Source organism: Stegodyphus dumicola, chromosome 2 (assembly GCF_044657685.1).
Source record: "Stegodyphus dumicola isolate Sdum_Otavi_A_Nest chromosome 2, ASM4465768v1".
Lineage (NCBI taxonomy): Eukaryota > Metazoa > Arthropoda > Arachnida > Araneae > Eresidae > Stegodyphus > Stegodyphus dumicola.
In genome coordinates, this window is record NC_140769.1 from 241181365 (window position 1) to 241206113 (window position 24749).

The 24749-nt window shown below is 31.8% G+C and overlaps 1 protein-coding gene and 1 long non-coding RNA gene across 2 annotated transcripts in view; one reads left to right on the forward strand and one right to left on the reverse strand.

The window, feature by feature from the left end:
• The window catches only part of LOC118197739 (serine/threonine-protein kinase Genghis Khan-like), a 464691-nt gene that overhangs the window by 364157 nt on the left and 75785 nt on the right, over positions 1 to 24749 (reverse strand). The gene's annotated exons all lie outside the window — the stretch shown is intronic.
• Positions 9384 to 14145, forward strand: LOC146998908 (uncharacterized). Its single transcript, XR_015039358.1, has 2 exons — positions 9384 to 9639; positions 13982 to 14145. It is a non-coding gene; the product is annotated as an uncharacterized LOC146998908 (long non-coding RNA).

Here is a 24749-nt window from a genome sequence, read left to right on the forward strand (position 1 = left end):
TTTTTTTTTAAATAATAATAAAGAAGTAGGAAGGAAAAACTGATTAAAATATAAACTGTTAATTTCGAAATATCAATATTTCTGTTGACACTAGGAGCATTTAATATAGTTTTCTTATTTTCTTTCAGGTCATATTGCACTATACCATTACACTTTCGTCTTGTCATTCTCTGTGACAGAATTATAACTTAACTTTCAAAATATGGATGTACACTGTTCGAAAACAAAGCGAAGAAAATAAGTGGCTTCCTAATAATTTTATATTAGTACTATTGACATAATTAGTGATTGATATTTTTAAAGTCGTATATTATTCCTCCATTTCTGCAGTGGAAGTTTTAAAATGGAATAAACGCTGGCTAAAAAATTCTTTTTTAATTAGATAAAAGTTTTACATTATGCTATAGAAAATATACAAAAAAAAGCATAAAATGCATCGCTTAGAAGGGGAAATGTATGAAAACGAGAATTCTAGAAAGCATTTGTATCACAGTTCCTAAAATTCTCGAATTTAATTAGATGATCGGGTACTATCCATCATGAAATAAAAAATAACCTTTCAGGCTAGAAGTCTTTTATGTGTAGTATAAAACTGGCCAGCCGAAAGCGAATGAAATTATTTTTTATATTTATTCCCAATGCATGTTATTCATCACATTTAAACTTCTTTATTTCCTTTTCACTGTTTCCGAAAGACTTCAATATATTTTACGGCCACTAACATCAAATGCTAAAGAATTGAAGGCAGAACAAAGAAAGAAACCATGGATTCGGGAATAACACAGAAAATGCATTCACTGAAACCTAGATAGGAGAAAATATTGAAAAAACATCGATCTGAAAGAGCAACTGCCAATACAGTCTGGAAAACTTTAATCTTTAGTTAAAAAATAAAACTATTTTCCTATTCTCCAATGTCTTTTTAAAAAATTAGTGCCGTTAATGCAAATCTGGTTAGTATTTCAGCTGCACCACCAGAACTTAACAAAAAGCGCTTATGGAACACAGGAAGTTCTCTATTTTTAAGTCTGGGTGTTGTGAAAAAGTATGAATAATCAAGTCTTTTGTAAGGAGGAAGTTCTTTTTTAAGTAATTTGACAAGTTGCTTTATAAATAATCAAGATCACGCTAAAAGTTTGCACGTGCGTTGGATAAATAACTTCATATTTACATTAGTTACTATTCTGGGTAAATAATGAATGGTAGAAACCAATTAAGGATTTGCCTATGTAAACTACGATTAGCCGCCATATTGGCAAGATGGCCATATTCCATCAGGCACGCAACATATCAAAGGACTTTGTAACGCCTATAAAACTAACTTTGTTTTTATATAAAACCTAAAATAACTGTTATTAAAAACGCAAACAAAGAATTTTGCTTTAATGTACACTATAACTGTCATAATTACTCAAGTAACAAAAGCAACCTTATACCAAGACCGCCGCTGAAGTTACTCAAGCGTCTATCATACTCATCGATTACGGATTACCAATTACATTTTGGTTTTTACGTATCCAACTGCAGTAGAAACAAAAATAGCTCAAAATGATCAACAAAATATTAACAAATCGCCTTTATTCTATAATTACCAGCAGAATTTGTCAGTTTGATTAACTTGAATTTTTTTCCGAAGATCATCGCTAAAGATGTACTTTTCTTCTGCAGCATTGTCAGCTTGAGGATGCAAAGCGAAAACCTAACTAGCACGCCGCAGTTTGAAGCGAACAAAAACTAACGCTACAGAATAGTCAACGCAAATATGCTTCACTTTCTCGTTTATTTCGATCAATGCGTTTTGATAAAATTATTGGTATAATTTCCACAACTTGTGTAAAGTTTATGAATATGCAAGGTATTTAAATATTTACTTTTAAATATTTACACTTTGAAATATTTACAGAAAAAAGAACAATTCGGATTTTATTAAAGCAATAGGATACCATATTTTTACTAAAACTCCTATTCAAAATGCGATGTATCGTCAGCTGACAAATTCGGCAAAAGAGAACACAATGTGAAACATACAAACCAGTTTTTTTTTCCCTGTGATGGCATCCTTTCCATACAACAGCTGATACAGCAGACAGCTTTTGTGTGTTTCGCGGTAATCAAATAAACCAAAACAATCCATTCTTATCCTATCCTAATTCTAATTCCTAGTAACCAAGGGGATAGGATTTGACAAGTTCAAATCTTAGCAAATGGCCTAGTTGCAAGGCTTTTCGCGATTTTCTCCTTGTACATGGTGGCATGGAACCCACAGATATAGTGATGGATTATGTCAGAAAGAAGAGGGGGAGAAGGAAAAGCTATGTAACTGCACATTAGGAGTATGTTTATTACCAATGTTTATAAATTTATTTTTTAAAAATTACATCAAACAGCTGAACTTACTTTCAGATGTTTTCTTCACTCTCTGCAAGTTCTTAGGCGCAGACAATTTTCGTGGCGTTCCATGTCTGACATACAAAACAGTGCCAGTTTCGTCAAATTTCTTCACCCAAGCCAATATGGTATCCAAGACGGTACACAGGACCGGATTTAGACTTGATTTTCAAGGCTCTAAGCCATTTGAGATATGGGGCCTTTTATAGGGATTATGGTACATGGACGATGTGGACTAACACTGAAATTCTGTCTGAATAACCTTTGCACCTTAATAACTAGCTTCGTTTTATAATAATTACAAACAAGCACATAAACACACAAAAAAAAAAAACTCTTCAACAATAAATTTACACTGTTTTTATACAATAGAATCCAATCTTCTTCCCATTTCCCACCGGCAACCCATTCTAAGCTTGTGCAATATTTAACTTTCAAATGTGTCAGTCGTCTCTACACCATTCTGTATAACGTAAATATGAGTTACTCCCTTAGAAAGACATAAAGAAGATGTGCATTCCCTTACGCAGAAGGCCATCATTTAGGTTCTGCTTGGTCAAATAATTACCTTCTGTTAATTTCTTCTGCAACAAACCATCAGCAGCATTTTCAATAATTAATGTGTTTCTAAATATAATTATTTTACTTTGTGTTATCGGGTATCTTAAATTAACATTATTGAACCATCTTAATCCACTATTGATCGCTTAAAATTTGCAAAGTCAATAAAAAAGACATATATGTACACAAATTGTCAATTTCGAAATAAATGAGTTCGATGTAATAATATCTAAACAAAAAATAACTGCGTTTGCACCGCTTAAAGATAAATTCGTTATACGATACCAAATGCCTATAAAAGATAAAATTAATGATTCAGAAATGATTAACTTTTATTTTCCATAAAAACAATTTTGTTGTTATAGTAATGGAATTCATTCATTTGTTTAGTTTATAAAACCGTTCAGTTTGACGCCGAAGTTACGCATTTTGAAAGTCATACATATTACATGGATCTGAACTTGTTAGAAACTCTTCGTCTTAGAGAATAACAATATATGATGATCATCAACAATGATAATTTTATGTTATCAGAAATACTGATTACTTCTAAAGTGGTCGTCTACAGAAGGTGGTCACCATAATCGAGTTCCCTATATAAGGCTGCGTAGAAAAATCAAAAGAAAATCTAACGTGCTGTCACACACGAATAGTTTGGTTAGATGTCATTCAAAATATTCAAAGAAGTCTGCCATTTAGCTTAATAATACTTTTTATTAAATATAAAGATTTATATAGAAAAAAATAGATAGGAAAGTTGATAAAAGAATAAAGAAGAGAAAAGTAGGTAGAAAAGCTGGTGAGAGAATAAAAAGGAAGATTGCAGTGAGGATAACATAGGATTAAGCCAGCAGAGAGTGAAAGAAGGCGTTGAGTCCATTAAGCCACATTCCCTGATTGTGAAGGAAAGCGAAATATTGACATTTTATGAGGATGGAGGAGATTACGAAAATTCCTATTTTTTCGAGGAAAATAAAAAATATTTGAAATATGTTTTCTTAAGATACTGAGGTGATATTCCAAGATGAATATTCCCGCCTCCCACAATGACAATGGAACAATTCCAACAGAAGCAAAAATTGATGAAATTTAAGACGCAGATTTTTTTCGCTCACTTCACATAAACTATCATTTTCAACTCATTGTGCAGTTAATGTAGTTTTATGTTACAGCATAAATGATATGGTAACAGAAACTAATTCATAGTTTATTATATCTATCTATTTTGCTTATTCTTGAAGGAAATGTGGTCATTTGAAATTTTAAGGTTCTATTAAATTTTATACACTCTGACTGCGTCAAATCTCTAGTTGAATGTTTCTTCAATAGTTTCTACCCATATCTGCTTACAGATATTTATAAGCAGTTGATTTTTATGCAGGTGCCTTACGCTTTTGAAAGATCAGTTCTTTCAGCCTTTCAAATTATGCAAGAAGAAACCTCATCTACAGTATTTAAATCGTCCATCAGTGGCTGAGTGGCTAAGACATCAATAGCTGAGTGGACCTATACACTGGTAGTTTGAACCCAGTTGGAATTCTGTCGAACGCATGGGCTGTATGGGTAACTTCGGAATACGAGATACTAGAAAAGTTAATACGAGATACTTTTCCTTAGAATGCCCTCCGCGAAGTTAGGCCTTCGTTTAGGCCAGTGACTGGCAAACCCTCTGCCACGAATCAATTTCGACTATGTGAGGGCAAGCAGGTTTTTGGCCAGGTTGACGCAGTGCAGGCGGATACGGGGTATGTGCTACTGAGGGTGCACATGAGCACAGTGGAGCGAGAGTGAGCCTGTCACAGCTTATCCATCACGAGATGTCTCACGAGAGCAACGAAGGTAGTTACTCGGCGCATTATGCTACTTGTATCTTTCAACGAGATTCAGATCTCACAGGTGTTTTTGGTGTCAATTTAAAAAGCATGTGTTGTTGCTTTTATTGTTATAAAACGAAATATGTTTTTATGTGCCACTTATATGACACGGCTTCAGAGAAGAAGCAAAGAAAAACGAAGTCGAAAATCGTAAATTTAATAATTGTTCGTGCTTATACAAAACTCAAATGGCCTGTCTTATTTGTCAAGAAAAATTAGCGCATAACAAGAAATCAAATATAGAAACACTTTCAACTCAGCAAGTGTCATTTGCAAATAAATATCCTGCCGGTGATACGAGTAAGACAGCAGTTGAGGAACTTCAAACGAGTCAGGAAAAAACAAGTTCGGTATTTAATTACTGAGTGCAATCTTCCAACAGTGTTAATATTCCAAGCTTAGTCTAGATATTGCTAAACTAAGAAACTCAAACTATTCACAGACGGTAAATACACTGCTGGCCATTAAAATTGCAACACCATGAAAGAAAGCAAATACAAAAAAAAAAAAAAAAAAAAAAAAAAAAGATATTTAATGTGCGTAAACAGTATGGCATGAAGACAAAATGATCAAACTTGTAAGCAGTCCGGATGTTTACAGCGGTGAGAAATTAGTAAAAACAGCAACGGTCCTTAGGCGGTTAGATATGGAGTCGAACTGGGCTTGGATGACAGAAACGGGACTCATTCCATGCTACTTCAAGTCTATATCACACTTTATTAACGGTATTAGCTGGAGAGAGGCGGTGATCCAGTCTCTCAGAAACCCATGACCAGATGTTTTCAATGAGGAACAGATCTGGAGACAGCGCAGGCCAAGGCAGCAATCGAATACCCTGTGTATTGAGGAAGGTCGGAACACCGCGTGCAACATGTGGTCTTGCATTAACTTGTTGAAAGATGGAGTTTGGTAGGCCTCGAAGATAGGGCACAACCACTCGACGTTAGATGACAGAAATGTACCGATCTGCGTATAAATTATCGTCGATCTGAACTAAAGATGTGCGTGTCATGTACCCAATGGCTGCCCAATCCATCACACCAGGTGCAGGGCTCCTATGCCTGTATCGAATGCAAATAGGTGAGGTACGGTCTCCTTGGAGCCTCCAGGCATGTACATGGCCATCAGAATACTGCATGCAGAACCGGGACGACATTGTGCCACTCCTGTATCCAGCTTTGTCGTTCGGCGCACCAGAGTCTTCGTCTTTCTCTCTATGCTGCCGAAGTTGTCAAGGGAAGCCGAAGTAATGATCTCAGTGCCGATAGTCAATACTGCTGCAAATATCAACTCACCGTACGAATGAATACTGGGCATGCTTCAAACATGCCTATTTCCTGACTAATGATCCGTGATGTGGTTGTACGATTTTTCAGGCTAACCTAACAGTATGTCTGTCCTTTCGGGTGTTAGTCACGGAAGGGAGTTAGAGATCCTACATGTCATTCAGTATGACCCTCAGCAACCCACTGATTTCGTATTCGCACGACAGTGGTTGGATGTCGACCTGTGCGACGTGGGATATCACGGAACGATAATCCACACTCTCGATATGCAACGATCCTGCCTCTATCGAATTCTGACACTTGTTGGTAAGCATTTCTTCTTATTATTTGAGGCATAACACGATATTCTGAGCAAACTCTGACCTTACAAAACGCTTTCCGAATGAGAAATCCATTAAACAACTTTTCGTTTATGCAATCCTTTAGATGTTGTTTCTCCCTCCTGCGTCGTCTAAATGCGCTGAAATATTAATCATTTCCATACCCCAACATCTTCCTTTCGTGTGATTTTGACGTTCGTCAGATCATTCCTTCAAGGTGTTGCAATTTTAATTTCCAGCAGTCTACATTAAAAGCTGTCTTAGAAACGCATCCAAAGAGCTAGTCCAGGGTTTAAGAAACATGACAGAATTCTTAAAAAATTTAAGAGTTTTACTGTCTGTTAAAATAGTAAAATACAGACTAGTTAAAATATCTTTGAATATAACCAATCAGCAAATCGAAGATCTTAAATTAGATTCAACTTTTTCAATAACTGTTGACGAATCTTGTGAGAAAAATAACACAGCCCAAGTTTCACATTTTGTTCGATTTTTTCATCTACGGGTTCTAAAGAAGAACTTTTAGATTATTGCCACTAAAAGGTCAAACATGTGGCAAGAAAGCTGCAAATGCTGTCACTCAATGCATGAAAGAACATGTTATATGATGACATCATATAACATGATGACACGATCAAATTGTTTCAATTTCAACAGATGGGGCAAAAAGTATAACGAGAGTGAGAAAAGGTTTTGTTTCTGATTTGAAGGAAAATTTAATCACGAGAAACTTGTGTACTATTGCATGATTCAACAAGACGTGCTCTGACTGCAGACATTTCCATAAGAAATTTACAATATTATGGAACTGGTGATCAAGACTGTCAACACAATTGCAACTGAAGCTGTTTAAAGCCGCCGGTTTCAAGAATTTTCAATTAATATGCAGAGTGAACATGCAGATAAGCTGCTGCATAAATAAGGTATGCTGGCTTTCAAGGAGAAACGTTTTAAAACGTTTCGTTTCTTTATTATCAGAAATTAAAGCATTTCTCCTTGAGAAGGATGTTGACTATCCTGAACAAACGGACGATCAGGGGATCCAAAAATTTTATTTCATGGTTGACGTTACATCTCAACTAAATAATCTTAACCGTCAACTACGGAGAAAAGGAAACACAATTTTTTCGATGTCGGTAGAAGTCATTTCCTTCCAAAACAAATTGCTTTCTGCTCAAGGTTTTGAATGAGAAACAAACTCATTTTTCATACCTCCTGAAACATCGCCAAGAAAACAGTTCGATAATTTTCATTTATTATTTCAAAACAACAATTTTAAATATGAGGGAAGCTTTTCTAATGAGGTTTCAGGAATTCAGATATAGCATTGTGACGTTAGTCTTTGTTTAAAAAAACTCTCAGTATTGATATAAGAGAAGTAAAGTTTTCCATCTTTATTATTGATAATGGCGCTTTTTAAATGCAATCACTGGAGTTAATTAACAAGGAATTATGGAGCTTCAAATCTGAACGCTTTAATGTTGATTTCAAAATACTGGAGAAAATAAATATGATCTTAGAATAGAAGAGAAACATGCAAATGTGACAATCAAAATCGCAATAACAACTAAATATGTACAATTTAGCGTACATATATTAAAACACTCAATCGATTTCAAGGGCAGCTAAAGGTCCTCCTCATCAGGAGAACATCGAATTTATTCGAGGTTCAGATTTGGTGCGTGAAGGTGCAGTTGCCCAACGCTCCCTATTTTTTGACTTCGCTGATTTTCTTTGCGTTTTAGTCTATGTATTAATTGTTTGATTGGCTCAGTAGCTTGGCTCAGTAGAAGTAGGCGGCCAGTGTAACTCTGATTCAAAATTCGGACCACGTGTTTCTGCGAATCCTTTGTCGTTGCTTTCTTTTTCTTCTTTTCTCTCCTTTTTAGTAACTTCGTTCTCCTGATGAGGAGGGACCTTTAGTTGCCCTCGAAATCGATTGAGTGTTTTAATATATGTACGCTAAATACAAGGTTGTTATTGCGATTTTGAAATATGATCTTAGTTTACAGCAAAAGTGGTCTGCTGTGAAAAATCTGGAGACGGAAGACATGATAATTTTCAACACCTGGAATAGTATTGCTGATGCATATGATGAGTTAAAACAGTTCTTCCATTCTTTGGCTCTACATATTCATGCGAGCAATCTTTTTCAAGCATGAACTTTATACCAAAAGTAAATTGAGAAATCGTCTTACTGAACCTGGAATCCTGCTTGAAATTAAAAACAACAACACGCAAAACCCGACTTATTCAAACTCTCCAAGGAAATGCAAGGTTACTGTCTTGAGTGTTTTGTCATTTTTATTTTAGTGCAAAAAAAAAGTTGTAAATAAATAAGATTTTATTGTAAGGATACCTGGTTTTATTTAATGTTAGTAGCTAGTTTAAACCGTCTCCTTAAAGCTCGACTCTTGAAAAGAAATCTTAATTCTAAGGCGCTTTTATTAATGAGTTTGTCGGCGACCGCCTTTGGCATATAGTAGTCTACAAGTGCTTTGTCATATTCTGTTCAGTAAACAGTAATACATAATCCACTGCTTCTATCTCGTATTTTAAAATTAATTATAAATTTAAAAGGTAAGGTTTTATTCATCTTTCTGTACTTCTGTGTGTACAGAATTTTCCGCAGGCGTTTGTAAATGATACATACTATGCTATTTATGCTTTCCGGCTACCAAAATGTATTTGCTATCTAAAATATACTGAACTCGAATTGCATTGCTTTTCGACGCTGCTCTGTACCTAATCAGTTAGATAAATGAGTGCTTTTATTAGGAAGTGCCTAAAAATGATAAACAGATCAAAGCCAAACATGAAACGTTAAGAATTCTGCACTGATAAACTTTGAAAACAGTTACGAATAAGCAGCATGCTTTATGAGATTTCAAAGACTGCTCGAAAAGTAATAACTAATATTTAAAATAAAAAAGCTTAAACACTGTAAAAAAAAAGTTCGCTCTTTACAGGCAAAAGTTTTGTAAAGTTACAGAAATCAAAAAGTTACAGAAGAATTTCCTGTAATGGTAACAGGTTGAAAGCAAACTGTAGCGGTAACAGCAGATTTGCTTGTAACATTACAGATAATGTTTCAGTAGCCGCGCGGAAGAATCACGTGACTGACTGGAAATTAGCCAATCAGGAGAAAAGTGTTTGAAAGCTAGTTGCAGAAAAAAACATGGCTGAATGCATGTTGGTTGTATAGCGCAGGTAAGTAAGAAAATGTTTACAATTACTACTTGAAATATTTTTTGTTCATTTTATGCAGATTATTCTCATGCACTTTGCACTGTTATATGTAGTGAGTAAGTATTTAAACGTTTAAGCTTTGCGATTAATTAATATCAGTGTTCGTAATGTCTAATGAGTTGAAAGAGTGCAAAATATTTATTCCAAATGCAGATCTAATAGTAGTATTTTGTCATTGTGCATTCGATAAATTACGCCTTCAACTGCCCTTATTATTATTTAAAACTAATTATTCCAAAATTTAATCACTGTTTGTGGTATATAATTGAAATGGTAATGTGGTTGTTGAAAACAAAACTAATCATTTTAGCGTTCTTTTCCAATCGTCTGACCAAAGAACGTTTGACATCTTTTTCCCGGCAGGCCTTGCGAGAAACGTTTATATAAACATTTAGAATTCTGAATGTAATGTATATATTTTTTTGCTTACTAGGTTTAGTTTATTCTTTTTCTAGGATTATCTAATTAGTTATACCTGGTTTATAATTCAGTCTAATATGTTTATGTACGAGTGTGTTATGAAGTAAAATTACAAAAACTTGGAACAACGCGGTCGAGAATCTCGTTTATTCCTTTAGTGTAATAATATTTTTTTCAGTGGTATTAATTTCTTACGAAAATATTATAATTCCAAAATGAAGTAATTATATTGATTAAAAATATGCCGTATCATACTTTTCGTAATGTTTTGTTTTACTAACTAGATGCAACTTAATTATTCCATATATTTTAATATACCAATATCAACAGGGAAAAAATGGAAATGACCTAAAATATTTTTCTAACAATTCGTTAAACTAATTATAAAACAAAACTAAAATTTTGTGCATTATTTCCAAAAATATCATTTCATTAATATTTTATAAATGACAACATATATTATATTGTATATATAACTACCATTGCATACTTATAAGTTTTTAAACATTTAATGTAGAATTTATGTTGATTTTATTTTGCCCAGTTTTAATACAGTTTTGAAGTATGATAGTCTTGTTACTAGGATAGCATGAATCTGCTAATACAAGTTTAATACATTTCTTGACAAATGTTTCTCTTATTCATGTAATATAATATATAAATCATAAAATAAGTTTTCTTAAAAATAAATTATTATTGTTTATTGGAATTTAAAACAATTCTGTATCTGTATGTTGTATTAAAAATAAAATAATAATGAATTTTTAATGAAGCATTGATTTTAGCATTAACAATATATATATATATATACACATGAATAAATGGAAATGCAAGCTACTTTTCCTTACAAAACCGCCTATGAATATATACTTTCCTTTAGGCTGATAGCCTTTGCATGCTTTGCCATATTCTATCAATCTAAATGATGCAAATATGCAGAAAATTTTACTTTCTTTGAAAGTTAATACCGGAAATAAAATTCAGTGCATTTGTAAGCTACATTAGTTCTCTTATAGCTTGGCATTTAATTGCCCAATGATTTACTAGTCCAAACTAAGGCAGAATTCAGATATCGTTCAAATAAAAGAAAATTAATAAGGTCTGATTTTTAGACCTATATATGAAGATTTATTTTTTTTAAATATTATTTTAAGTCAACCAAATTAATTTCAAATTTAAGTAAGTATTCATGCCTTTCAGTAGCATTATTTTTGATATCTTAAATTAAATAACTGAATGCAATATTTCTTGTTAATAAAAGAAAAGCAATGTTATGAAAGACTAGCGAAGCAGATTTGCAAGTTCTAATTACGAAAGGTCCCATGCTTTAAGGGGTCATTTTTAAAAATACTTAATTAAAAAAAAAATATTTAACGTGAAACTTCCAAACTTCACACATGTGGAATATTAATTCTATATATTTTATCTCATTCTTATTTTATTAATTAATTTCATAGCATTTTGTGTGACACTAGCAGTAATTATTAATTAAATTTTATGCTGTTTCTGATCTATGTTTTGATTTTGTTATTAATTACGTTAGTTTACATAAGATTTAAAATTATGTAAGGTACAAAAACCTTCTGCATCTATTAATATATGCTGAAGTGAATGAAATTATGCCAGTGAAATTTTTTAAAATCAAAAACAAATTTCTGTGGAAAATTAAAGTTATAAATTCTAAATGCAAACAAAGGAGTGAATTTGAAAGTTATCAAATAAGCCAAAGTGTTGGTCATTTTTTCAGTTTTGCAGAAGAATTTTTATACTTTGCAGAATGGGAATATGATGTTTGGTTTTGTTAGTATTAATTATTACAACTGAATTATTGCAACTTACATTGCAACACGTAATTTAGCTTAAAATTTATTTGAACTTAATTTTCTAATTTATTTTGTTCATGTATATTTCATGTGTCATAAGTCTTTGAAATGAACTTAATTCTATTCATTTACACAATTTTTTTAAAGAAGAAAAAGTCACATTTGTTTTGCTTAGTTGCACACGAAGATACATGTCTATATATAGAGAGAGAAAGAGGAGTTATGTTTACTTCCAGACTATTTTCCTCCTTTTATATTATAGTATGAAAATCAAGGGGGAAATTAAGCAATCAATTTAATTTTGAAGGATGTGATTACAATAAGATCATAACCAATCAAAAATATTCATGAATGAACTACTGGTAACTATCATAAGTATTATTATTTAAAAGAAACCTACATTCCAATAAGAACGCTTAGTAACATAACCATTTAAGTTATCTAATGAAAGTAATTTTCATTCCTACTTCCCTATACATTGAATTTCACTCTTAGTATTGCCCACTGCTACTCCCTAGACCTCAAAGCATTTAATGCATCTGGAACTGCAATTTGTGTCTTTTTCTACAGCATGCAAGTTATCACCGTTTAGTTTGTACTGCCACGAGCAATGATCTTCAGAATTATCGTATTGCGTTGCATATTCCACCCCACCCAGCTTTAGAACCAGATTCTGAAAATTAAAAAAAAATATTTACATAATTTTCCCCCTTTTAATGCATTCAGAAAATGAATATTCCAAGATTTTAAAATGGATTTATCAACATAATGATTGTTTTCGTCATACTAACAAAGGCAAACTTTTGCACACTTAAGGCCCCGTTGAACCTTTCTCTTCTAACTGTTGAATATTATGTCAGCCTAATACAAACAATGATCTATGATAGTGAAAGCAAATACCAACTGCCATTCACTGTGCAATTTTGCCATATCAGCTGAATGTTCACCCTAGCAAGCATCGGACCACAACCTTCTCTAATTATTTATGTATGATCTGAGGCCTAAGGATTTGCAAGAACAACAATGAGAATGACAGAAGTTCAAATTATAAAGAAGAAATGAGATAACTTATTAGATGTTGCAATTATGTGTATTCTTATTGAAATAGAGGTTTCTTTTAAATAAATAATATTGTGATAGTAGTAGTTTATCCATGATTACTTTTCATTTGTTATATTCCTACTGTGACTGTGTCCTTTGGAAATTAAATTATTCGTTTAATTTTTCCCTCTTAATTTTCGGAAGATAAAATTAGTAAAAATAAGTGGGAATATGGCATCAAGAGCATTAGATATCCCCATTTTCTTGAAGCTGTTCACTATTATTGTTTCATCAATGATAGGCCATGCATCCAAAATCCACTAGCAAATCAGTTAGTAAGATGAAAATGACCACTATGCGAACAAAACATTTAGGGTAACTTGTTTTGTGAGCGCCTTAAGGAAGACAAACATTACCTAAATCTTTAAAACATATTCAGAATCCTGTGCTAAAAGAAAGCTAGGGGGAAAATGTTGTCCGAGTCCCAGTGATTCCTTTGGACGAATATGTAATATTGTTTTAGAAATTTAAGGTAATAAATATAATATTTTTCGAATGCTAAAACAGTTCGAGAAATTTATTCAAGTTCTGAATTCTGAATATGAGTATACTGTATATTATATTTAATAACTATGGTGGCTTCATTTATGAAAATATTTGAATATTGGCTGTTTTTGTACAATGAACCTTCTCTAAGCTACGTGATTCCTGAAAATTTTGATCTTTAAATGATAGTGGGCATCCTAGCGAAGTTATGTTTACTAATTAGTTATTTTATGAGGGATGCTGATTAAATTTAAAAAGTGATTGACTGAGGTAGCTTGTCGTAATGAGACGGTTCACTGTAATCCAATTTTTTAAAGAATTTAAGCTGTTCTTAATTAATTAAGATATTATAAAGAAATATGATTAAAAGTGTTATATAAGCACATGTTTAAAACATCTATTAAAATAAGTTTTATAAGCTTTTTAAGAGCATGATTATGATTTTAAAAGAAATGTTTTTTTTCTTTATTTAGGAGACATGGTTTACAAAGAGGAGAAAAACCATTCATTTTTTCCAAGCAGTCGAAACGAATTTTTATGAAATGTTTATTAAATTATGTTATTTTTTAATTAATTCTTTTTTTCAGGTTTTATGTAAAGTTTATGAATTAAGTAATAAATTATTTTTACTTCTGTATTTTAATTAGCATATTATTTGCTTCATAGTGTTTCACAATAAAATTATAAATTCAATAAACTTCTTAATTAACGTGCTGTAATATAGAGAGAGCATAAAGTTTGTTTTCTGTTGTCACATGTTTATTTCACAATTTTGTATGCGAATCTCGAAATTTATAATATCTAGGAATACTTTTTTAGTATCACTTTCGAAATGGTAAATATTAAGCTTAGATTTATTACATATTATGTTTGTAAAAAATTATAGGTAAAATTAAAATGCATTAAATTTTAAGCTAAACTGAAGTATTAATTTTAGAAATAAATTTCTTAAAGGCATAATTGTATTAAGAATTTTAAGGGAAACAAGGCTTTAAAAATTAAGGTCAGTTGGCAAAGTTTTATGCTTATTCAAAAAGCATGACATTAGGTTTTTAATGAAAGACTTCTATCTGTTAATGCAAAGGAAATTATTTGAAGGTAAGTAAAAAAGTTATGCATTATTTCAAACAATAGCAGACTGTTGACAAACACTGAGTGCAGATAAGAATAAAAAAATTAGTTAGACGACGTAATTCAAGCGTATGAACAAAATTTGAATTCCTTGTAGTAACAAAATGAAGTTCATTGCTATGTTGAATTCTTTAATTTACTGAAAATGTCATTTTTTAGAAGGAGAGAATATATTTTTGAAATATGAAGAACAGCTGTTCTGAGTTCTTCATAGAAATATTTCACAAAATGTCTTTTACTGTAATAATATGATCATATCAACATGCAACACGTTTACTCATATAAGTTAAATCTAAAGCAACATGTGTCTATTTTAGCTAAAATTACTAAAAAGAAAGTTCTAGAACATATCTTATTAACTGACACTAACATGCAAATAAAACATACTATTTTTTTCAGCTATTTTACAGGGCAAATATAAGGAGTAGCATATCAATTTGAACTTTTAAATTAATCAAAATGATAATATGAAAGGCCTTTCATTAATATCAGACATAAGTTTCTCTTCATAAAACAAAAATACTCTGCAACAGACTAATGTTACTTTTTGAAAAAAGAACATTGCTGTTGAAAGCACATCTTTTAAATTAATGCTATTCTGAGGTCAAATTGACTAATTTAAAAAGCCAAACTATTATGCTTCACTTGCATATATCTGTATAATGATATACACATGAAGATATTGTTTTACTCAAAACAACTTGATTTCAATATATTTTATTATAATAAGCATCATTTTAGACAAAAAAAAATCTACTACTTTTATAAACATATCCTTTAGTATTATGTATGAAAAATATATTCTACACACATAATTACTTAATGGGATATTAGAAGGAAATAATCTGAAACCTTTACAGATACAACCATTGGAATTTTACATAAGAAAAGTATCTACTCACATAATAACTTGCTATAATAATACAAGTAAATAACCTGTAACGGTTACAGATATATCTGTTGAGATTTTACATGAGAAAAACATGTTCTTTTTACATAATTATTTGCTGTAATATTACACGCAAATAATCTGTAACCATTACAGATATATCGTTTGGGAATTTACATGAGAAAAATATGTTCTACTTACATAACTATATGCTGTGATATTACAAGAAAAAGATCTGTAACCATTACAGGCAAAACTCTTGTAATGTTACAAAGAAAACACCTGTTTCTGTTACTCAAATAACCCATGGCATCCCAGTTTCCATGAGTTTTCTTAGTAACTTTACAGATTTTTTTTTACAGTGAACTTTACACTGCGCTTAAGTTTTGCGTTACGTGTGTACATATGAACATATGTTTCATATACTGATTACCAATCATATATTTAGAATAATTTTATTTCACACATCATTAAAATGTAACTATTTTTACATCCGAATTTTAGTTTAAATGATAATCATGACAATGATCAATAACAGTTAAAACGATCCATACCTCATTTAGGCCCCCGAAAGCGATAGCATTTCTGATTCCTAGATTTATAACACCCAGAGAGAAAACTGCGGCCTAATATAGCATATTTCTTTTCCTCCTCCTCTATTTCTCCGTAAATTCAGTTACACCCCAGTCATTCTGAAGTCTTTTTCTTAAATCTCAAGAGAACAGGGAGGCTTTCAATATTTACGCAAAAGCTGCCACCTTTCGCGGAATATTTTGTCACATTCGTCTCTCTAAGAGACACTTAAAGTGGAAATCACGTGCCACACATAAAAACAAAAAAGGAGAAATACATCTGCTTTTCTGGAAACGCCGACCGAGGGCATGATATGAATTTAGAATGCCGAGCTATTTGCAGACTGCATATTTCCGATGTCAACGTGTTGCCTTTTAAGTACTTGATATGGATGCCAAACAGAGAATTTTGGAATAAAAAAAATAAACTTATTAATAAATTAAGTAATTGAAAAAGAGATGTTACACTCTTGTTTGAATTTTTTATGATTAATATCAAACTAAGTTTGCTAAGTAAGAAGGTATTAATGCCGTTTGTGTCTGTCATATTAAGTGCTCTATTCTAAACCGAAAATATCGAACTATTCACCTTAGTTTATAAATTATTTGGAAATTATTATTAGCCACTCATCCGCAACGCATTATTGGCTAATGGTACAAAAACTGGATACTAAAAACCAGATATGCAAATAATAATAATAATAAAAATCTGAACGCTTTCAGATTTTATATTACGCCCAAAGAGACCTTTATAAAACGTTTCCTGTGTTACCTTTATTTATTAAATAACATGTTCTTCGCTCTTAAACCATAAAATTCAGTTCAACAGCAATACCACAAAATAACTTAAAACCAGCAAAACAGCATATCTTTAGGATTTTCGATACACAGTCTCGCGCGGTGGAGATAATTTTTTTTCGTACAGTGTTGCCATTGCTCGCTTTGAAGTCGTTGAGATTTTTCATCAAAAATACGTTAAAGTTTTACAAAATTTGAAATAGATAATAAAAAAAATTCGAAATTCTGGCTTCTAATGCCCATCTTCGGCTGGAGGACTACGTTATTCAAAGTTTGATGGCTCTAGGCACCGTTGTTTTTCACAGTGCGAGAAACATTCTTGCAGATTCTTCATTATTTAGTTTCTATATATATAAAAACAGGGAGATAATATTTGGTGGCAACAGTTTGTAAAGTGAATCAAAGCACAAAGGGAAACGACGCAAAATGCAGGTTTAAGGCTCCGATCAGACGGTGGTAAAAATGTCATAACTGTTTAAGCCGATCTTTATTACTAGGTAATCAATTCTTCCTACGTCACAAAAACTGGCTTAGGAGTTTTGGAGTAAAATTCGAAGTTTTCAACTCTATCCCAACTTCGACCAACCAGAGGATCTTGCCTCTATGGCATTCATACCACCGTCTGAACGGAGCATAATAGCCCTTTGAATCTAACGCCCCTTTGGGCTAATAATAAAACAAATTCGGGTTTCCAGATGCCCATATTCGAGTGGAGGACTACGTTATTCAAAATTTCATGTGTCCAGGTACCTTGATTTTTCACAGTGCTAGAAACATACATACACTCATGCAGATTCTTCATTATTTAATTTTTTTAATATAATGCAGGGCTCTATTTTTTATATATTTATATATTTAATACTATTTGGTGGCAAAAATTTGAAAAGTGAAACTCCGTTTTAATAAACCAACGCAAAATGACAAAATGAAATCAATAGCTCTTCTGAGAAAATAATAGTAATAAAACCAAAGAATTGCTTAAAATAGTCTCCATACTACCAAAAAGAAATAATTAACTCACTTTTTTTATTTTTTAACACAAGAATTGTATTACTTTTATATTATATATCATAATTCTTGCGTTAGTCTTAAATTATTGTGTTAGTCTTATTATTATACTTGTGTTAGTCTTAAAACACAAGTATAATCATTATATGTATGTACACAAGTATAATCATTATATGTATGTACACAAGTATAATCATTATATGTATGTACACAAGTATAATCATTATATGTATTACTCTTGTGCTCGTTTAATACTATATATTTTTATACGTATAAATATGAAATACCTAAAATAGCTTAAATATTGCGTCAGCGAATGTAAGCATTAAATCACTGAAAATGCAATTCAACACAAAAATACGCTCCACTTATCTACAAATACTAAACGTTTTTATCGCATTCATCAAAATAACTGAAAATAAAATTTCATTTTCAGATAAAGCAATATGCAAAATAAACAAATTAAAAAGGAAAATATACTAAAATATGTAATACGGCGGAAGAAAGATGTCAAAATCAAAGTCCTATTGTTATTCTGCTTGGTATAAAATATATGAAAACTATCAGTTTTTCTGTCCTTAAATTATTATTTTTGACATTCTTTCTGAAACGCAAATAACTTTCTAAAATTACGCTTCTAGTATAACAGCCTCCAAAACAGACTTCGCAGAAAATAAGAGTATTTTGCTTGTTATTCTTTCGCCAAAGCCGTAATTTATTCATACGAAAATAACGAACGGTGCCAAACGTAAAAATACAAAATATAGTTTTTCTGAAACGGTAAATTCTCTGTTGAAAAAGTAAGAATCGAGTAGTCGAAATGGAAAACTCGGCACAAGCTGTGCGATAATAAGTTTTTTTAAGTTAGGAATATCAAAATTTATCATTGTTGAGCGGGGAATTCTCTCTTACATAATTTTAATACATAAATAGATAGCCGGATAAAAAAGGAAAAATATTGATAAATGGACAGCTAATAGTATAAGTATAGTGTCGATAATTATACATAAAATGAAAGTAAAAATTCGTTGTCATGGATTAGTAAAGAATAACATTTGCTAATCAATGGAAGTCTGTTTTGCCTTAAAGTAAATTAGTAGCTTATATCACGAATTTATACCAGTACATGTTAATCAGAAAGCAATTCTCCTCCCCCCCCCAAAAAAAAAATACTCTGAAAGGATTCAGATTTTCACGATTGCCCAAAAGGGCTTTTTTAAAGCTTAACATGGTTTATCGGTAGAGATTATCAATAGAGATGGCCGAAGCGGAACAGTGAAAGACTTTACAGGATATTATATGACTATCATTTAGACTAACACGGGAACGTTATATACCTTCTGTATATTATGTAAATGCAAAAAAAAAAAAATGTAACATAGTGCTTTAAAAATATTTTTAGTCCAAATGGGCAATTTTCTCAGAAGGACTATTAATTTCGTTTTAGCATTTTGCGTTGATTCACTATAAGAGTTGTTTCACTTTTCAAATTGTTGCCACCAAACATTATCGCCCTGTATTATATTTAAAAAAATTAAATAATGAAGAATCTGCATAAATGTATGTATGTTTCTCGCATTGTGATAAAACAAGGGTACCTAGAGAACGGTAAATTTCTAATAACGTAATCATTCTGCGAATATGGTCATCGGGAAGCCCAAATTTGGAATTTGGAATTTGTTTTATTATTAATATAATATTTTGTAACACTTTAACGAATTTCGATTTCAAAGCGAGCAATGACCACACTTAACGGGGGGGGGGGAATTATCTCCAGCGTGCGTGACTGTGTATCGGAAATTCTAAAGATAGGCTCATTTTAAAATTATTTTGCGGTGTTGCTCTTGAACTGGATTTTATGGCTTACGTGCGAAGAACATGATATTTAATAAATAAAGGTAACACACAAAATGTTAAAAAAACGCCTCTTTGAACGTAATTTAAAATCTGAAACCTTTCAGATTTTTTATTTTCCTTTTCTTTTTTATGTTTTTAATTAGGTATGTCATGAACTAAATGCATTATATTTAAATCAGATTAAAAAGTGAAAAAATAACATTCTTAAGAATTGAAACTAAATAATTTATTTTTTTAATTAATAGCAGATAGATTAAATATGAAAGAATAACATCTTCCTTTTTTTTTTTTTTTTTTTTTTTTTTTTTTTTTGAATGACAACAGACTCGAAAGAAAAATGAAACAACGCCAAATTGTGTTTGGAGACACAATAGCCCTTACAGCCTAGTAAAATACTGAAATATCAAAACATTTTGGATGCAATAATTTCAAGCAGTAAGTAGTTAATTAACCATATCAACACCAAAAAGTAAAAATTCCATGCACACCGTAGATCCATTTCAAAATTTCAGAAATGTTTGTATAAACTGCAAAACATAGGATATAGATGAAAATATATTCGCAGAAAATACACACGGATAACTGTGAAGCCAATCTATGTCGAAATTGTAGAGATATTTACAAAAGATAGCAAAAACGGAATTTTCTATAAATAACCAACACACATAGAAAAGATAAACATTTAAAGATAAACTAATAATGAAGCTACAAATTATTTGTGTTATATAAAAGAGTGATCGAAAAAGTCAAATAAGTATACATCACAATGTAAAATGCAAACCAATCACAGATCTCTTACAGGTACCAAACCAAAGATCCTCAGCTGTCAGACTAATTTCTACCTTTCTGGACAACACAGACTAGCCACGGAATTATTTTGTATTCTTTACATTCCTTTTTGCGTCTAAACTTCTTTAATTTGTTTACAACATTTTTAAACATTCCCAAACTATCGATATTTACAGTCAGCTGGGAAACATTATCAACATATGAAAAGTAAATACACTTTAGTAATTTAAAATGCCAAATTTTAATTATTAAATAAGTATTATGTAATGCATTAAAGACGAAAAACTTACATTTTTGTCCAAGTCTTTCTGCAACTGTGTTGTGCTATTCTTTTCTCCAAATACATAGCAATCGGTTTACACATAAAAAACAATTTAGAGAATTGCAGAGATATGGGCATTGCGCAAACTCCGGTAATATCTACCAAATATATTTCCTCGTTTTTCTCTTTAGAGAATTTGCGTCAAAATTCCTTGTTCCTGAAGAAAGTTTACCATAGTTTTTTCCATTTCTGGCAAATTCCACAGGCGCATATTTTAAAATTAAGTTTAAGGCATCAAAAATATCATGGTTTGTTTATGAAAGTCTTTGGAATACAACAAAAATGAAGCGTACGAAAATGGCGACATTATGTAACTGAAGTATTATTATCAAGATGGTTGTCTGACGAATCGTTATGCCTTGGTTACCAGAGTTTGGCACATTCTGAAAATTTTGCGAGTCCTACTAATGCGTTTGCGATAACACATTAGGGACCAAAAAATCTTAGCAACTGACTACAAAATAGCTACCATGTCCATCAGCGGCCAAGCAGTGACATCGCTAAACACTGGTAATTCACCCCGGGTTAGATTCCAAGAGAACAGGCTGGCTACATGTGCGTTTCCTTGGTTTTTTCCATGTGTAAGGAAGATACAAACCAGTTTTACTTAGAAAGTCCTCCATGAAGGCATCCCTCAGACAGATAGTCTAGCGTGCTTTGCCATAACCAAATAAACAAAACCAAGTAAAATAGCTTCGCTAGCAGAAGCGAGGAATTCTCTAGGAAAGAGTGATTGAAAAGTTATTCGCTAAAAGGCAGCAGTTTATAGACGAATATAAGTAGAGAAATACATGTGGAATGATAATAGAGATTATATTGTACACTGAGACAGAACAAATATGTTCTGCTAGATGATAGAATTCTTCCATCGAAACACGCAAGAAATTTTGCACATATGCAATAAAAAAGCAAAAATACAGTAAACAGAAGTCCAAAGAGGCTTTGTCCCAGAAGGACTATTGTTTTCGTTTTGCGATTTTGCTTGGAATCACTATAAATGTCCGTTTCACTTTTAAAACTGTTGCCATCAAATGTTAGAGGCCTGCATTATATTTGAAGAAATTAAATGATGAAAAATTTGCATAAATGTATATATATTTCTCGCATTGTGATAAAACAACGGTACATAGAACCATCGAATTTTGAATGATGTAATCCTCTTACGAATATGGGCATATGGAAGGCCAACTTTGAAATTTGGAATTTATTTTATTATCGATTTCATATTTTGTGAACCTTTAACGAATTTTTGATTAACAGCAAACTCGAGATCTTCAAAGCGAGCCATGGCAACGTTGTACAGAAAAAAAAACATTTTTATCTGCAGCGCGTGTCTCCCTATTGGAAATTCTAAAGATAGTCTCATTTTAAAACTATTTTGCGATATTGCTGTTGAACTGAATTTTATGGTTTAAGTGCGAAGAACGTGAAATTTGATAAATAAAGGTAACACAGAAAATGTTAAAAAACGCCCCTTTGGTCGTAATTTAAAATCTGAAATCTTCAGTTTTTATTTTTTATTTTTTATTTTAGGTTTTTTTTTTTTTTTTTTTTTTTTTTTTTTTTTTTTTTTTTTTTTTTTTTTATGTGTGTGTTCTTAATACGCTACGAAATAACTTTTGAAAAAATTGCTGGTGGTGGTCAAATAACAAATCTCTGTAACTAAATACACTCCAGAGGTTATTTTCAGAAATCAAATTCGTGTGTCAGCTAGTGCCCAAACTTAACGATTTTTCTAAAAATCTGTCTGAATAAATCCCGCTTGGCGTAAATTACCAAAAGATATTTATCTTTCGTTTCATTGAAGTTCCTCTATAAATCGCTGAGAAACTTCCTGTCATGCAGTGTTTTAATCAAGATATAAACAAAAATACAGACTCGAAGAGGAGATGACAACATCTCGACCATCATTTAGTCAATGTAGCTCATTGCTGTTTTAGAGATTCACTTCAAAGTTATGCACACAAGAAATGTATATGAATCGTTGCTTTCTCTTGTTTCCCCAAAGCGGAAAGGGCAGCACTAGTGTCCAAGTGGTTACGACCGTTGAATGCTGACGGTTTGACCCACGATGGAACCCAGGTGAAGAGGCTGGATGCATGGGTATTTTCGTGGTTTTTCTCCACGTGTAACTTAAATACAAGCTGGTTTTTCTTACAAAGTCCATTACTAAAGCATCCCTCCTCACAGGCATATAGCCTTCTTACACTTAGCCAAAACCACATGACCTAACTTAACCACAAGGCAGGATGCGTTAAACGCTGGAAGAATAGAAAGTTAGTTTAAAACTATGAGTACAAAAACTAGCAACATTGATGATGTTCAATGTTTTTACTTGTTATGAAGCGCACAATAATGATGCGTTACATAAATTCATCGACAAATGCAATTTTTTAAAATAGTATTTTAAACACATGAAGAAGAGTAAACCTGCTAAAAAATAAGCTCTTTGTGTCTGATATAAAATGATGTCACAAATAATGCAGTCCTACAAAAACCTGAGTAAATTTTGGATTACAGTAATAATCGTAGTGAGCCTCAAACATAAATGAAACTATCATCAGCTCATCTGAGGCAGATACTCCTCAAATATTTTGACGCAATAAAAACCAAATCAAAACGATAATATAATCGATCAATAACCGATCCCCAAGCAAATCAAAAGAATCAAAAAGAAAATATAACTTGTTCCTTGAATATTGAAAAAAAAAATTTAATCGTGAAAGTAATCATATATAAATTATGGAGTTTCTCCAAGCACTACTTTTTCTTCAAATATCATCCAACTACCTCCACGGTATGAAATGTTTAGGCAATCAATATTTCTACAGAAAATCGAAAGCAATAAGCAACAGTCCCCATTTCAATAGAAAATTTTAGAACGAATAGGAAATTTCCATCACAGAAAGCACAAAAGAAAGGCGGAATTACACGGAAAGCTATTTCCGCCAGCAAACAGTACTTTAATATAAAAATATGGTGGAAAAAAGAATTACAGCGGCTTTTATACTCTCTATCTCGATGCATAGTATAATAATTTAAGATTTATTTGAACAGAATATACTGGGATTCCCCGAATGGTTCTTAAAAGGAAAAAAAATGCACTCACGGTGATGTGTGAAGTGTTTTAAAAGTTTTGCGGGCTCATTAATACTCCAGAAAATATGAAGGCATGCATTTGCAACGACTAAATGCAAGAAAATCTCATTTTTCAACAAGATGCTACAGGCATGACTTCATTTTCATCAACATTATAGTTCTGAAATTTCCAGCGTTAAAGCACGTGGATTTAGCGTTTATACACAAGCATAAGAAGAATATATGTAAATTTGTCAAGTTCAGTACCAAATTTACAGTACACATTAAAAAACTAATTTAAAATATTTTACATAATGGAATTTATATATACGATATTTCATCTAGTGTAAAACTGCGTTAACTAAACAACCATTATGCTCGTAATTATCGTTTAGAAAAAATCAAATAATGATAAGACCTGTCAAAAATTTGGTCAAGGGATACCTTTCGATAAAAATAAAGACCCCGCTTAACGCGGGGGATACGTTCCATCGAAGTAGAGCGCAATGCGAAACAGCGCTAAGCGAGGCTATCTTGACATGTAAATAATGGGGTTAGGGGAAGACGGATAAAAAATGGTTAGGCATTAAATTTAATAATGTTTTTTTAATAAAAATAAAATCAAACACTTATTTCTTACAAAAATAAAAACAATATAAACGCATATACTTTTAAAAACAAATAAAATTCTCAGTCAGATCATTCAGTCTATTCTGGGTTTCCAATTTTCTGCCTTTTCGTCAAGAAGGCATTATGATAGATTGGCTTAATGGCATATTGCGTTCAATTTCGTCGTC